The sequence below is a fragment of the Balaenoptera physalus genome, assembly GCF_965194825.1.
Source record: "Balaenoptera physalus genome assembly, chromosome: 9".
NCBI lineage: Eukaryota > Metazoa > Chordata > Mammalia > Artiodactyla > Balaenopteridae > Balaenoptera > Balaenoptera physalus.
The window spans coordinates 87,873,818-87,891,748 of record NC_138888.1 but is presented as its reverse complement, the minus strand read 5'-3'; positions in this window follow the sequence as shown (position 1 = coordinate 87,891,748).

Here is a 17,931-nt window from a genome sequence, read left to right as displayed (position 1 = left end):
ACAATATTCTAAACTTTACCCAGATTAAAAAAATTTTAAAAACCAAGAAGAAGTAATGAGACATAAACTTATGTGGATTTCTCCTGGCAATTTCCATTCTAATTTACAACCTAGGACAATGACTTCCAGAAAGGCTCTGCTGCCCTAGTACCCAGATTGGGGAATGGAGAAATGCTACCTCCTTGTGGCCGTTTCCCACAACAGCAGCTTTGAACCCACTGCAAAAGGTCACTAAATTTTCACCAACTTGCAGTTCTATAAATGATACCTGCCCTCCAGAAAATTTCTGGGGTCAAAAATCGACCAAAAAATTCAAAAGAGGGCAAGCTTCGAAGAAGACAAGTTCAAGAGCTATATTGTACTCACGGGTTTTTCTTTTAAGAGAAAAGAAAAAGGGGTAGGAATATGACGAATTTAAAAAATTTTAATGACATGCATACCCATATTGCAAAAATCTATCAGCTCACAGCAGTCAGAATGGCCATTAGGAAAAATGCTGCAAAAAATAAACCGTGAAGGGAGTGTGGAGAAATGCGTACCTTCGGTTGTAAGGGGGGGCATGTAAAGAGCCACTAATGAAAACACAGTGTAGGTGCTTTGAAAAGGGAAACATTGAGCTACCAGTCAATCAATCACAACCACTGCTTGGCCTATCACTTGAGAAAATGAGAATCAAAAAGTCACAGGCTGGCAAACCTGTACGCCAGCAAGATTTACCATAGCCAGCACTTGGAAGCAATGAAAATGTCCATCAACCGAGGAATGCACCAAAAAGAAGTGGTCCACGTACACAATGGAATATTACTCTAATAATAAATATAAACTCAATTTAAAAACAAACCAAAGCAAGGAGACATCAACATTTGTGGGTTTATCCGGGCACATTGCACTCTAATTTATAACCGAAGAACACCACTGGCCGGTAGGTCTGTTTCCCTAGTACCAGCATGGGAAACGTAGAAAGGCTGCCGCTCTCTGGCCGTTACCTGCAAAAGCAGGTTTAAAGCCTGAGCTAATGGTCACTTCATATGAACAAGTACTGCAGGGCTGTAAATGAAACCTGCCCTCAAAATGTCTTGAGGGAGATAATGGCCAAAATATTACAAATGGTAACACATACTTTAAGAAAACACTGTGAAGAAATAAGCTCTAATCACAGCTGGAAAAATAAAAAGATCATGTCTTAAAGCTCAATTTCAACGCATTATGAGACACATGCAAATTCAACCACAAAGAGGTATCAGCTCACACCACTCAGAATAATCATCAGCAAAAACTACAAAGAATAAATCCTGAAGGTGCTGGGAAGAAATACATGCCCTCCACTTTAAGTGGGACGTAACCTGGAAAGAGCCACTAAGGAGAACAGAACAGAGGTGCCTTTAAAAAGTAAACATTGAGCTACCATATGATCCAGCAGACCTATTCCTGGACCTATAAACTAAGAAGACAGAATTGGAAGGACACAGCCACGCAAATCTGCATTGCACACTATTACAATAGCCAAGATATGGAAGTAACCAAAAAGGCCACTGACAGATGGGTGGACAAAGAAGAACTGCTACCTGTACAGATGGAATATGAGCTAGTGAAAAAATGAAACAATGCCATTTGCAGCACCGTAGATGAGTCTAGAAGTAATCACGCAACTTGGAGTAAGTGAGAAAGCGAAAGACACATATCCTATCATATCATATATAGGGGTTACCTAAAAAATGATACAAACAAAGATATTTCCACAGAGAAACACTATCATAGAATCAATAAAAAAACTTATGGTTCACCAATTAGAAAGGTGTGAGGAATGGATACATTACCGTATTGAGGTTAACAGAGAGATACAAACACCTGTGAAATATGTAATCACCAAAGACCTACGCAATACCAAGAGAAGACTACTCAACATTGTGTCATAACCTACATGGGAAAAGGCTCCGAAGAAGAATAGATATATGTATATGTGTGAAAGAACCACATCTTGCACACCTAGAACAAACAAAACATTGTAATCAAGTTTGCTGTGATAAAAAATAAAAATTAAGTTAAAAATAACAACAAGAAGTAATGAGACATAAATTAAAGGGCGTTTTCCTCTCACATGCCATTCTAATTTACAACCTAGAACACCACTTCCAGTAAGGCTCTGTTGACCTAGTAACCAGATTTGGTAAAGGAGAAATGCTGCCGCCATGTGGCCGATTCCCGCAAGAGCAGCTTTTAACCCACAGCTAATGGTCACTTACCATTCACAAGGACTCAGGGCTGTAAAGGACACCAGCCCTCAAAATTGTGCTGAGGTAGGGAATGGATAAAAAAAATTCAAAACAGGCAAAATTTTCAAGAAGATAGTATGAAGAGGTAAGTTTTACTCACTCTCTTTTTAAAGAAAGGAAAATGGATAAAAGCTCAGCCTCAGGAAGTATTAGACTCATGCAATCTAATCTACAAAAAGTCTTCAACTCACACCAGTCGACTGACCATTGGCAAAAAGTCTACAAACAATAAATGCTGAAGAGGTTTTAGAGGACTGTGTACCCTCTAGCTGCTGGTGAGATGTAAAAGGGTTAAACGCTAATAATGAGAACAGGAAAGAGCTGCGTTGAAAAGGAAAAATTGAGGTACCAGTCAATCCAGCAGGCGCACCAATGGGCCTCTCACCTGAGAAGACCAGAATGAAGAAGACCCGGGCTGCAAAAGCTGCACTGCAGCCTTATTCACAATAGACAAGACAGTGAAGCAACCAAAATGTCCATCTACAGATGAAAGGATAAAGAAGAAGTGGTCCATGTACACAATGAATACTAGCCATGGAAAACAATGAACCACTGCTCTTTGAGGCCCCATAGATGATCTTGGAGATAATCACAGAACATGAGGTAAGTCGGAAAGCAAAAGTCCTATATCCTATGATATCACTTATAGGCGTTATCTAATAACTGACACAAATGAACATATTTCCACACAGAAAGTCAATCACAGACTTATTAAAAAAGAACTATGCTTATCTAAAAGTAAAGGTGGGGGGAATGGATAAATGAAGATTAGCGTTACCATATGTATACAAATACATATTATATACATATATCAAAAAGACCGACCATATAGCAAGGAAGGATTACGGAACACTGTAATAATTTACAAGGGAAGAGGATCTCTACATAAATAGGTATGTAGAATATGTAGATGAACCAGAGTGTGTACACCTTGGACAAGCAACATTCTAACCATTACCCCAATTGAAAAAATTAAAACAACGAACTAGGAGTAATGAGACATAGACTTATGGGGGGTTTTCCTGGCACATTCCATTCAAATTTACAACCTAGACAAACGACTTCTAGAATGGCTCTGCTGCCCTAGTACCCAGATTTGGGAATGGAGAAATGCTGCATCCTTGTGGCCGTTTCCCACAACAGCAGCTTTAAACCCACTGCAAAAGGTCACTAAATATTCACCAATTGCAGTTCTGTAAATGACACCTGCCCTCCAAAAAATACTGAGGTCGAAAATCGACCAAAAAATTCTAGAGTGCAACCTTCCAAAAAGAATATTTGAAGAGGCATATTATACTCACACTTTTTTGCTTTTTTCTTTTAACAGAAAAGAAAAAGCCGTGGAAAAATGAAGAATTGTAGGAATTTTTACAGACATGTAAACCCAAATTACAAAAACCTATCAGCTCACACCAGTCATAATGGCCATCAAAAAAAATTCTGCCAACAATAAATGCTGACGTGATTGTGGAGAAATGCGTACCCTTGATTCTAAGGGGGACGTGGTAAGAGCCACTAATGAAAGCACAATGGAGTTGCCTTGAAAAGGTAAACGTTGAGCTACCGTACCAGTCAATCAATCATACCCACTGCTGGGTCTATCACCTGAGAAAATGAAAATCAAAAATCACAGGCTGGCAATCCTGCACTCCAGCAATATTTACCATAGGCAACACTTGGAAGCAACGAAAATGTCCATCGACAGAGGAATGCACCAAGAAGAAGTGGTCCATGTACACAATGGAATATTAGCCATGGAAAACATTGAAGCACTGCTCTTTGAGGCACCATACTTGAGCCTGGAGATAATCACAAAACATGAAGTAGGTCGGAAAGCAAAACACCTATATCCTATATTATCACTTATGGCATTATCTAATAACTGACACAGATGAACATATTTCCAAAGAGAAAGACACTCACAGGCTTAGAAAACAAACTATGCTCATCTGAAAGGAAAGGAGGGGGGAAATTGAGAAATGAACATTAGTGTTACCATACATATACAAATACATATTATATACATGTATCAAAAACACCGAACATATAGCAAGGGAGGTCGATGGAACACTGTAATATTTTACATGGGAAGAGGATCTGTACATTAATAGACATACATAATGTACAAATGAACCAGATTGTGTACACCTAGGACAAACAATATTCTAAACTTTACCCAGATTAAAAAAATTTTAAAAACCAAGAAGAATTAATGAGACATAAACTTATGGGGATTTCTCCTGGCAATTTCCATTCTAATTTACAACCTAGGACAATGACTTCCAGAAAGGCTCTGCTGCCCTAGTACCCAGATTGGGGAATGGAGAAATGCTACCTCCTTGTGGCCGTTTCCCACAACAGCAGCTTTGAACCCACTGCAAAAGGTCACTAAATTTTCACCAACTTGCAGTTCTGTAAATGATACCTGCCCTCCAGAAAATTTCTGGGGTCTAAAATCGACCAAAAAATTCAAAAGAGGGCAAGCTTCGAAGAAGACAAGTTCAAGAGCTATATTGTACTCACGGGTTTTTCTTTTAAGAGAAAAGAAAAAGGGGTAGGAATATGACGAATTTAAAAAATTTTAATGACATGCATACCCATATTACAAAAACCTATCAGCTCACAGCAGTCAGAATGGCCATTAGGAAAAATGCTGCAAAAAATAAACCGTGAAGGGAGTGTGGAGAAATGCGTACCTTCGGTTGTAAGGGGGGGCATGTAAAGAGCCACTAATGAAAACACAGTGTAGGTGCTTTGAAAAGGGAAACATTGAGCTACCAGTCAATCAATCACAACCACTGCTTGGCCTATCACTTGAGAAAATGAGAATCAAAAAGTCACAGGCTGGCAAACCTGTACGCCAGCAAGATTTACCATAGCCAGCACTTGGAAGCAATGAAAATGTCCATCAACCGAGGAATGCACCAAGAAGAAGTGGTCCACGTACACAATGGAATATTACTCTAATAATAAATATAAACTCAAATTAAAAACAAACCAAAGCAAGGAGACATCAACATTTGTGGGTGTATCCGGGCACATTGCACTCTAATTTATAACCGAAGAACACCACTGGCCGGTAGGTCTGTTTCCCTAGTACCAGCATGGGAAACGTAGAAAGGCTGCCGCTCTCTGCCCGTTACCTGCAAAAGCAGGTTTAAAGCCTGAGCTAATGGTCACTTCATATGAACAAGTACTGCAGGGCTGTAAATGAAACCTGCCCTCAAAATGTCTTGAGGGAGATAATGGCCAAAATATTACAAATGGTGACACATACTTTAAGAAAACACTGTGAAGAAATAAGCTCTAATCACAGCTGGAAAAATAAAAAGATCATGTCTTAAAGCTCAATTTCAACGCATTATGAGACACATGCAAATTCAACCACAAAGAGGTATCAGCTCACACCACTCAGAATAATCATCAGCCAAAACTACAAAGAATAAATCCTGAAGGTGCTGGGAAGAAATACATGCCCTCCACTTTAAGTGGGACGTAACCTGGAAAGAGCCACTAAGGAGAACAGAACAGAGGTGCCTTTAAAAAGTAAACATTGAGCTACCATATGATCCAGCAGACCTATTCCTGGACCTATAAACTAAGAAGACAGAATTGGAAGGACACAGCCACGCAAATCTGCATTGCACACTATTACAATAGCCAAGATATGGAAGTAACCAAAAAGGCCACTGACAGATGGGTGGACAAAGAAGAACTGCTACCTGTACAGATGGAATATGAGCTAGTGAAAAAATGAAACAATGCCATTTGCAGCACCGTAGATGAGTCTAGAAGTAATCACGCAACTTGGAGTAAGTGAGAAAGCGAAAGACACATATCCTATCATATCATATATAGGGGTTACCTAAAAAATGATACAAACAAAGATATTTCCACAGAGAAACACTATCATAGAATCAATAAAAAAACTTATGGTTCACCAATTAGAAAGGTGTGAGGAATGGATACATTACCGTATTGAGGTTAACAGAGAGATACAAACACCTGTGAAATATGTAATCACCAAAGACCTACGCAATACCAAGAGAAGACTACTCAACATTGTGTCATAACCTACATGGGAAAAGGCTCCGAAGAAGAATAGATATATGTATATGTGTGAAAGAACCACATCTTGCACACCTAGAACAAACAAAACATTGTAATCAAGTTTGCTGTGATAAAAAATAAAAATTAAGTTAAAAATAACAACAAGAAGTAATGAGACATAAATTAAAGGGCGTTTTCCTCTCACATGCCATTCTAATTTACAACCTAGAACACCACTTCCAGTAAGGCTCTGTTGACCTAGTAACCAGATTTGGTAAAGGAGAAATGCTGCCGCCATGTGGCCGATTCCCGCAAGAGCAGCTTTTAACCCACAGCTAATGGTCACTTACCATTCACAAGGACTCAGGGCTGTAAAGGACACCTGCCCTCAAAATTGTGCTGAGGTAGGGAATGGATAAAAAAAATTCAAAACAGGCAAAATTTTCAAGAAGATAGTATGAAGAGGTAAGTTTTACTCACTCTCTTTTTAAAGAAAGGAAAATGGATAAAAGCTCAGCCTCAGGAAGTATTAGACTCATGCAATCTAATCTACAAAAAGTCTTCAACTCACACCAGTCGACTGACCATTGGCAAAAAGTCTACAAACAATAAATGCTGAAGAGGTTTTAGAGGACTGTGTACCCTCTAGCTGCTGGTGAGATGTAAAAGGGTTAAACGCTAATAATGAGAACAGGAAAGAGCTGCGTTGAAAAGGAAAAATTGAGGTACCAGTCAATCCAGCAGGCGCACCAATGGGCCTCTCACCTGAGAAGACCAGAATGAAGAAGACCCGGGCTGCAAAAGCTGCACTGCAGCCTTATTCACAATAGACAAGACAGTGAAGCAACCAAAATGTCCATCTACAGATGAAAGGATAAAGAAGAAGTGGTCTATGTACACAATGAATACTAGCCATGGAAAACAATGAAACACTGCTCTTTGAGGCCCCATAGATGATCTTGGAGATAATCACAGAACATGAGGTAAGTCGGAAAGCAAAAGTCCTATATCCTATGATATCACTTATAGGCGTTATCTAATAACTGACACAAATGAACATATTTCCACACAGAAAGTCAATCACAGACTTATTAAAAAAGAACTATGCTTATCTAAAAGTAAAGGTGGGGGGAATGGATAAATGAAGATTAGCGTTACCATATGTATACAAATACATATTATATACATATATCAAAAAGACCGACCATATAGCAAGGAAGGATTACGGAACACTGTAATAATTTACAAGGGAAGAGGATCTCTACATAAATAGGTATGTAGAATATGTAGATGAACCAGAGTGTGTACACCTTGGACAAGCAACATTCTAACCATTACCCCAATTGAAAAAATTAAAACAACGAACTAGGAGTAATGAGACATAGACTTATGGGGGGTTTTCCTGGCACATTCCATTCAAATTTACAACCTAGACAAACGACTTCTAGAATGGCTCTGCTGCCCTAGTACCCAGATTTGGGAATGGAGAAATGCTGCATCCTTGTGGCCGTTTCCCACAACAGCAGCTTTAAACCCACTGCAAAAGGTCACTAAATATTCACCAATTGCAGTTCTGTAAATGACACCTGCCCTCCAAAAAATACTGAGGTCGAAAATCGACCAAAAAATTCTAGAGTGCAACCTTCCAAAAAGAATATTTGAAGAGGCATATTATACTCACACTTTTTTGCTTTTTTCTTTTAACAGAAAAGAAAAAGCCGTGGAAAAATGAAGAATTGTAGGAATTTTTACAGACATGTAAACCCAAATTACAAAAACCTATCAGCTCACACCAGTCATAATGGCCATCAAAAAAAATTCTGCCAACAATAAATGCTGACGTGATTGTGGAGAAATGCGTACCCTTGATTCTAAGGGGGACGTGGTAAGAGCCACTAATGAAAGCACAATGGAGTTGCCTTGAAAAGGTAAACGTTGAGCTACCGTACCAGTCAATCAATCATACCCACTGCTGGGTCTATCACCTGAGAAAATGAAAATCAAAAATCACAGGCTGGCAATCCTGCACTCCAGCAATATTTACCATAGGCAACACTTGGAAGCAACGAAAATGTCCATCGACAGAGGAATGCACCAAGAAGAAGTGGTCCATGTACACAATGGAATATTAGCCATGGAAAACATTGAAGCACTGCTCTTTGAGGCACCATACTTGAGCCTGGAGATAATCACAAAACATGAAGTAGGTCGGAAAGCAAAACACCTATATCCTATATTATCACTTATGGCATTATCTAATAACTGACACAGATGAACATATTTCCAAAGAGAAAGACACTCACAGGCTTAGAAAACAAACTATGCTCATCTGAAAGGAAAGGAGGGGGGAAATTGAGAAATGAACATTAGTGTTACCATACATATACAAATACATATTATATACATGTATCAAAAACACCGAACATATAGCAAGGGAGGTCGATGGAACACTGTAATATTTTACATGGGAAGAGGATCTGTACATTAATAGACATACATAATGTACAAATGAACCAGATTGTGTACACCTAGGACAAACAATATTCTAAACTTTACCCAGATTAAAAAAATTTTAAAAACCAAGAAGAATTAATGAGACATAAACTTATGGGGATTTCTCCTGGCAATTTCCATTCTAATTTACAACCTAGGACAATGACTTCCAGAAAGGCTCTGCTGCCCTAGTACCCAGATTGGGGAATGGAGAAATGCTACCTCCTTGTGGCCGTTTCCCACAACAGCAGCTTTGAACCCACTGCAAAAGGTCACTAAATTTTCACCAACTTGCAGTTCTGTAAATGATACCTGCCCTCCAGAAAATTTCTGGGGTCTAAAATCGACCAAAAAATTCAAAAGAGGGCAAGCTTCGAAGAAGACAAGTTCAAGAGCTATATTGTACTCACGGGTTTTTCTTTTAAGAGAAAAGAAAAAGGGGTAGGAATATGACGAATTTAAAAAATTTTAATGACATGCATACCCATATTACAAAAACCTATCAGCTCACAGCAGTCAGAATGGCCATTAGGAAAAATGCTGCAAAAAATAAACCGTGAAGGGAGTGTGGAGAAATGCGTACCTTCGGTTGTAAGGGGGGGCATGTAAAGAGCCACTAATGAAAACACAGTGTAGGTGCTTTGAAAAGGGAAACATTGAGCTACCAGTCAATCAATCACAACCACTGCTTGGCCTATCACTTGAGAAAATGAGAATCAAAAAGTCACAGGCTGGCAAACCTGTACGCCAGCAAGATTTACCATAGCCAGCACTTGGAAGCAATGAAAATGTCCATCAACCGAGGAATGCACCAAGAAGAAGTGGTCCACGTACACAATGGAATATTACTCTAATAATAAATATAAACTCAAATTAAAAACAAACCAAAGCAAGGAGACATCAACATTTGTGGGTGTATCCGGGCACATTGCACTCTAATTTATAACCGAAGAACACCACTGGCCGGTAGGTCTGTTTCCCTAGTACCAGCATGGGAAACGTAGAAAGGCTGCCGCTCTCTGCCCGTTACCTGCAAAAGCAGGTTTAAAGCCTGAGCTAATGGTCACTTCATATGAACAAGTACTGCAGGGCTGTAAATGAAACCTGCCCTCAAAATGTCTTGAGGGAGATAATGGCCAAAATATTACAAATGGTGACACATACTTTAAGAAAACACTGTGAAGAAATAAGCTCTAATCACAGCTGGAAAAATAAAAAGATCATGTCTTAAAGCTCAATTTCAACGCATTATGAGACACATGCAAATTCAACCACAAAGAGGTATCAGCTCACACCACTCAGAATAATCATCAGCAAAAACTACAAAGAATAAATCCTGAAGGTGCTGGGAAGAAATACATGCCCTCCACTTTAAGTGGGACGTAACCTGGAAAGAGCCACTAAGGAGAACAGAACAGAGGTGCCTTTAAAAAGTAAACATTGAGCTACCATATGATCCAGCAGACCTATTCCTGGACCTATAAACTAAGAAGACAGAATTGGAAGGACACAGCCACGCAAATCTGCATTGCACACTATTACAATAGCCAAGATATGGAAGTAACCAAAAAGGCCACTGACAGATGGGTGGACAAAGAAGAACTGCTACCTGTACAGATGGAATATGAGCTAGTGAAAAAATGAAACAATGCCATTTGCAGCACCGTAGATGAGTCTAGAAGTAATCACGCAACTTGGAGTAAGTGAGAAAGCGAAAGACACATATCCTATCATATCATATATAGGGGTTACCTAAAAAATGATACAAACAAAGATATTTCCACAGAGAAACACTATCATAGAATCAATAAAAAAACTTATGGTTCACCAATTAGAAAGGTGTGAGGAATGGATACATTACCGTATTGAGGTTAACAGAGAGATACAAACACCTGTGAAATATGTAATCACCAAAGACCTACGCAATACCAAGAGAAGACTACTCAACATTGTGTCATAACCTACATGGGAAAAGGCTCCGAAGAAGAATAGATATATGTATATGTGTGAAAGAACCACATCTTGCACACCTAGAACAAACAAAACATTGTAATCAAGTTTGCTGTGATAAAAAATAAAAATTAAGTTAAAAATAACAACAAGAAGTAATGAGACATAAATTAAAGGGCGTTTTCCTCTCACATGCCATTCTAATTTACAACCTAGAACACCACTTCCAGTAAGGCTCTGTTGACCTAGTAACCAGATTTGGTAAAGGAGAAATGCTGCCGCCATGTGGCCGATTCCCGCAAGAGCAGCTTTTAACCCACAGCTAATGGTCACTTACCATTCACAAGGACTCAGGGCTGTAAAGGACACCTGCCCTCAAAATTGTGCTGAGGTAGGGAATGGATAAAAAAAATTCAAAACAGGCAAAATTTTCAAGAAGATAGTATGAAGAGGTAAGTTTTACTCACTCTCTTTTTAAAGAAAGGAAAATGGATAAAAGCTCAGCCTCAGGAAGTATTAGACTCATGCAATCTAATCTACAAAAAGTCTTCAACTCACACCAGTCGACTGACCATTGGCAAAAAGTCTACAAACAATAAATGCTGAAGAGGTTTTAGAGGACTGTGTACCCTCTAGCTGCTGGTGAGATGTAAAAGGGTTAAACGCTAATAATGAGAACAGGAAAGAGCTGCGTTGAAAAGGAAAAATTGAGGTACCAGTCAATCCAGCAGGCGCACCAATGGGCCTCTCACCTGAGAAGACCAGAATGAAGAAGACCCGGGCTGCAAAAGCTGCACTGCAGCCTTATTCACAATAGACAAGACAGTGAAGCAACCAAAATGTCCATCTACAGATGAAAGGATAAAGAAGAAGTGGTCCATGTACACAATGAATACTAGCCATGGAAAACAATGAAACACTGCTCTTTGAGGCCCCATAGATGATCTTGGAGATAATCACAGAACATGAGGTAAGTCGGAAAGCAAAAGTCCTATATCCTATGATATCACTTATAGGCGTTATCTAATAACTGACACAAATGAACATATTTCCACACAGAAAGTCAATCACAGACTTATTAAAAAAGAACTATGCTTATCTAAAAGTAAAGGTGGGGGGAATGGATAAATGAAGATTAGCGTTACCATATGTATACAAATACATATTATATACATATATCAAAAAGACCGACCATATAGCAAGGAAGGATTACGGAACACTGTAATAATTTACAAGGGAAGAGGATCTCTACATAAATAGGTATGTAGAATATGTAGATGAACCAGAGTGTGTACACCTTGGACAAGCAACATTCTAACCATTACCCCAATTGAAAAAATTAAAACAACGAACTAGGAGTAATGAGACATAGACTTATGGGGGGTTTTCCTGGCACATTCCATTCAAATTTACAACCTAGACAAACGACTTCTAGAATGGCTCTGCTGCCCTAGTACCCAGATTTGGGAATGGAGAAATGCTGCATCCTTGTGGCCGTTTCCCACAACAGCAGCTTTAAACCCACTGCAAAAGGTCACTAAATATTCACCAATTGCAGTTCTGTAAATGACACCTGCCCTCCAAAAAATACTGAGGTCGAAAATCGACCAAAAAATTCTAGAGTGCAACCTTCCAAAAAGAATATTTGAAGAGGCATATTATACTCACACTTTTTTGCTTTTTTCTTTTAACAGAAAAGAAAAAGCCGTGGAAAAATGAAGAATTGTAGGAATTTTTACAGACATGTAAACCCAAATTACAAAAACCTATCAGCTCACACCAGTCATAATGGCCATCAAAAAAAATTCTGCCAACAATAAATGCTGACGTGATTGTGGAGAAATGCGTACCCTTGATTCTAAGGGGGACGTGGTAAGAGCCACTAATGAAAGCACAATGGAGTTGCCTTGAAAAGGTAAACGTTGAGCTACCGTACCAGTCAATCAATCATACCCACTGCTGGGTCTATCACCTGAGAAAATGAAAATCAAAAATCACAGGCTGGCAATCCTGCACTCCAGCAATATTTACCATAGGCAACACTTGGAAGCAACGAAAATGTCCATCGACAGAGGAATGCACCAAGAAGAAGTGGTCCATGTACACAATGGAATATTAGCCATGGAAAACATTGAAGCACTGCTCTTTGAGGCACCATACTTGAGCCTGGAGATAATCACAAAACATGAAGTAGGTCGGAAAGCAAAACACCTATATCCTATATTATCACTTATGGCATTATCTAATAACTGACACAGATGAACATATTTCCAAAGAGAAAGACACTCACAGGCTTAGAAAACAAACTATGCTCATCTGAAAGGAAAGGAGGGGGGAAATTGAGAAATGAACATTAGTGTTACCATACATATACAAATACATATTATATACATGTATCAAAAACACCGAACATATAGCAAGGGAGGTCGACGGAACACTGTAATATTTTACATGGGAAGAGGATCTGTACATTAATAGACATACATAATGTACAAATGAACCAGATTGTGTACACCTAGGACAAACAATATTCTAAACTTTACCCAGATTAAAAAAATTTTAAAAACCAAGAAGAATTAATGAGACATAAACTTATGGGGATTTCTCCTGGCAATTTCCATTCTAATTTACAACCTAGGACAATGACTTCCAGAAAGGCTCTGCTGCCCTAGTACCCAGATTGGGGAATGGAGAAATGCTACCTCCTTGTGGCCGTTTCCCACAACAGCAGCTTTGAACCCACTGCAAAAGGTCACTAAATTTTCACCAACTTGCAGTTCTGTAAATGATACCTGCCCTCCAGAAAATTTCTCTGGTCTAAAATCGACCAAAAAATTCAAAAGAGGGCAAGCTTCGAAGAAGACAAGTTCAAGACCTATATTGTACTCACGGGTTTTTCTTTTAAGAGAAAAGAAAAAGGGGTAGGAATATGACGAATTTAAAAAATTTTAATGACATGCATACCCATATTACAAAAACCTATCAGCTCACAGCAGTCAGAATGGCCATTAGGAAAAATGCTGCAAAAAATAAACCGTGAAGGGAGTGTGGAGAAATGCGTACCTTCGGTTGTAAGGGGGGGCATGTAAAGAGCCACTAATGAAAACACAGTGTAGGTGCTTTGAAAAGGGAAACATTGAGCTACCAGTCAATCAATCACAACCACTGCTTGGCCTATCACTTGAGAAAATGAGAATCAAAAAGTCACAGGCTGGCAAACCTGTACGCCAGCAAGATTTACCATAGCCAGCACTTGGAAGCAATGAAAATGTCCATCAACCGAGGAATGCACCAAGAAGAAGTGGTCCACGTACACAATGGAATATTACTCTAATAATAAATATAAACTCAAATTAAAAACAAACCAAAGGAAGGAGACATCAACATTTGTGGGTGTATCCGGGCACATTGCACTCTAATTTATAACCGAAGAACACCACTGGCCGGTAGGTCTGTTTCCCTAGTACCAGCATGGGAAACGTAGAAAGGCTGCCGCTCTCTGCCCGTTACCTGCAAAAGCAGGTTTAAAGCCTGAGCTAATGGTCACTTCATATGAACAAGTACTGCAGGGCTGTAAATGAAACCTGCCCTCAAAATGTCTTGAGGGAGATAATGGCCAAAATATTACAAATGGTGACACATACTTTAAGAAAACACTGTGAAGAAATAAGCTCTAATCACAGCTGGAAAAATAAAAAGATCATGTCTTAAAGCTCAATTTCAACGCATTATGAGACACATGCAAATTCAACCACAAAGAGGTATCAGCTCACACCACTCAGAATAATCATCAGCAAAAACTACAAAGAATAAATCCTGAAGGTGCTGGGAAGAAATACATGCCCTCCACTTTAAGTGGGACGTAACCTGGAAAGAGCCACTAAGGAGAACAGAACAGAGGTGCCTTTAAAAAGTAAACATTGAGCTACCATATGATCCAGCAGACCTATTCCTGGACCTATAAACTAAGAAGACAGAATTGGAAGGACACAGCCATGCAAATCTGCAGTGCACACTATTACAATAGCCAAGATATGGAAGTAACCAAAAAGGCCACTGACAGATGGGTGGACAAAGAAGAACTGCTACCTGTACAGATGGAATATGAGCTAGTGAAAAAATGAAACAATGCCATTTGCAGCACCGTAGATGAGTCTAGAAGTAATCACGCAACTTGGAGTAAGTGAGAAAGCGAAAGACACATATCCTATCATATCATATATAGGGGTTACCTAAAAAATGATACAAACAAAGATATTTCCACAGAGAAACACTATCATAGAATCAATAAAAAAACTTATGGTTCACCAATTAGAAAGGTGTGAGGAATGGATACATTACCGTATTGAGGTTAACAGAGAGATACAAACACCTGTGAAATATGTAATCACCAAAGACCTACGCAATACCAAGAGAAGACTACTCAACATTGTGTCATAACCTACATGGGAAAAGGCTCCGAAGAAGAATAGATATATGTATATGTGTGAAAGAACCACATCTTGCACACCTAGAACAAACAAAACATTGTAATCAAGTTTGCTGTGATAAAAAACAAAAATTAAGTTAAAAATAACAACAAGAAGTAATGAGACATAAATTAAAGGGCGTTTTCCTCTCACATGCCATTCTAATTTACAACCTAGAACACCACTTCCAGTAAGGCTCTGTTGACCTAGTAACCAGATTTGGTAAAGGAGAAATGCTGCCGCCATGTGGCCGATTCCCGCAAGAGCAGCTTTTAACCCACAGCTAATGGTCACTTACCATTCACAAGGACTCAGGGCTGTAAAGGACACCTGCCCTCAAAATTGTGCTGAGGTAGGGAATGGATAAAAATAATTCAAAACAGGCAAAATTTTCAAGAAGATAGTATGAAGAGGTAAGTTTTACTCACTCTCTTTTTAAAGAAAGGAAAATGGATAAAAGCTCAGCCTCAGGAAGTATTAGACTCATGCAATCTAATCTACAAAAAGTCTTCAACTCACACCAGTCGACTGACCATTGGCAAAAAGTCTACAAACAATAAATGCTGAAGAGGTTTTAGAGGACTGTGTACCCTCTAGCTGCTGGTGAGATGTAAAAGGGTTAAACGCTAATAATGAGAACAGGAAAGAGCTGCGTTGAAAAGGAAAAATTGAGGTACCAGTCAATCCAGCAGGCGCACCAATGGGCCTCTCACCTGAGAAGACCAGAATGAAGAAGACCCGGGCTGCAAAAGCTGCACTGCAGCCTTATTCACAATAGACAAGACAGTGAAGCAACCAAAATGTCCATCTACAGATGAAAGGATAAAGAAGAAGTGGTCCATGTACACAATGAATACTAGCCATGGAAAACCATGAAACACTGCTCTTTGAGGCCCCATAGATGATCTTGGAGATAATCACAGAACATGAGGTAAGTCGGAAAGCAAATGTCCTATATCCTATGATATCACTTATAGGCGTTATCTAATAACTGACACAAATGAACATATTTCCACACAGAAAGTCAATCACAGACTTATTAAAAAAGAACTATGCTTATCTAAAAGTAAAGGTGGGGGGAATGGATAAATGAAGATTAGCGTTACCATATGTATACAAATACATATTATATACATATATCAAAAAGACCGACCATATAGCAAGGAAGGATTACGGAACACTGTAATAATTTACAAGGGAAGAGGATCTCTACATAAATAGGTATGTAGAATATGTAGATGAACCAGAGTGTGTACACCTTGGACAAGCAACATTCTAACCATTACCCCAATTGAAAAAATTAAAACAACGAACTAGGAGTAATGAGACATAGACTTATGGGGGGTTTTCCTGGCACATTCCATTCAAATTTACAACCTAGACAAACGACTTCTAGAATGGCTCTGCTGCCCTAGTACCCAGATTTGGGAATGGAGAAATGCTGCATCCTTGTGGCCGTTTCCCACAACAGCAGCTTTAAACCCACTGCAAAAGGTCACTAAATATTCACCAATTGCAGTTCTGTAAATGACACCTGCCCTCCAAAAAATACTGAGGTCGAAAATCGACCAAAAAATTCTAGAGTGCAACCTTCCAAAAAGAATATTTGAAGAGGTATATTATACTCACACTTTTTTGCTTTTTTCTTTTAACAGAAAAGAAAAAGCCGTGGAAAAATGAAGAATTGTAGGAATTTTTACAGACATGTAAACCCAAATTACAAAAACCTATCAGCTCACACCAGTCATAATGGCCATCAAAAAAAATTCTGCCAACAATAAATGCTGACGTGATTGTGGAGAAATGCGTACCCTTGATTCTAAGGGGGACGTGGTAAGAGCCACTAATGAAAGCACAATGGAGTTGCCTTGAAAAGGTAAACGTTGAGCTACCGTACCAGTCAATCAATCATACCCACTGCTGGGTCTATCACCTGAGAAAATGAAAATCAAAAATCACAGGCTGGCAATCCTGCACTCCAGCAATATTTACCATAGGCAACACTTGGAAGCAACGAAAATGTCCATCGACAGAGGAATGCACCAAGAAGAAGTGGTCCATGTACACAATGGAATATTAGCCATGGAAAACATTGAAGCACTGCTCTTTGAGGCACCATACTTGAGCCTGGAGATAATCACAAAACATGAAGTAGGTCGGAAAGCAAAACACCTATATCCTATATTATCACTTATGGCATTATCTAATAACTGACACAGATGAACATATTTCCAAAGAGAAAGACACTCACAGGCTTAGAAAACAAACTATGCTCATCTGAAAGGAAAGGAGGGGGGAAATTGAGAAATGAACATTAGTGTTACCATACATATACAAATACATATTATATACATGTATCAAAAACACCGAACATATAGCAAGGGAGGTCGACGGAACACTGTAATATTTTACATGGGAAGAGGATCTGTACATTAATAGACATACATAATGTACAAATGAACCAGATTGTGTACACCTAGGACAAACAATATTCTAAACTTTACCCAGATTAAAAAAATTTTAAAAACCAAGAAGAAGTAATGAGACATAAACTTATGGGGATTTCTCCTGGCAATTTCCATTCTAATTTACAACCTAGGACAATGACTTCCAGAAAGGCTCTGCTGCCCTAGTACCCAGATTGGGGAATGGAGAAATGCTACCTCCTTGTGGCCGTTTCCCACAACAGCAGCTTT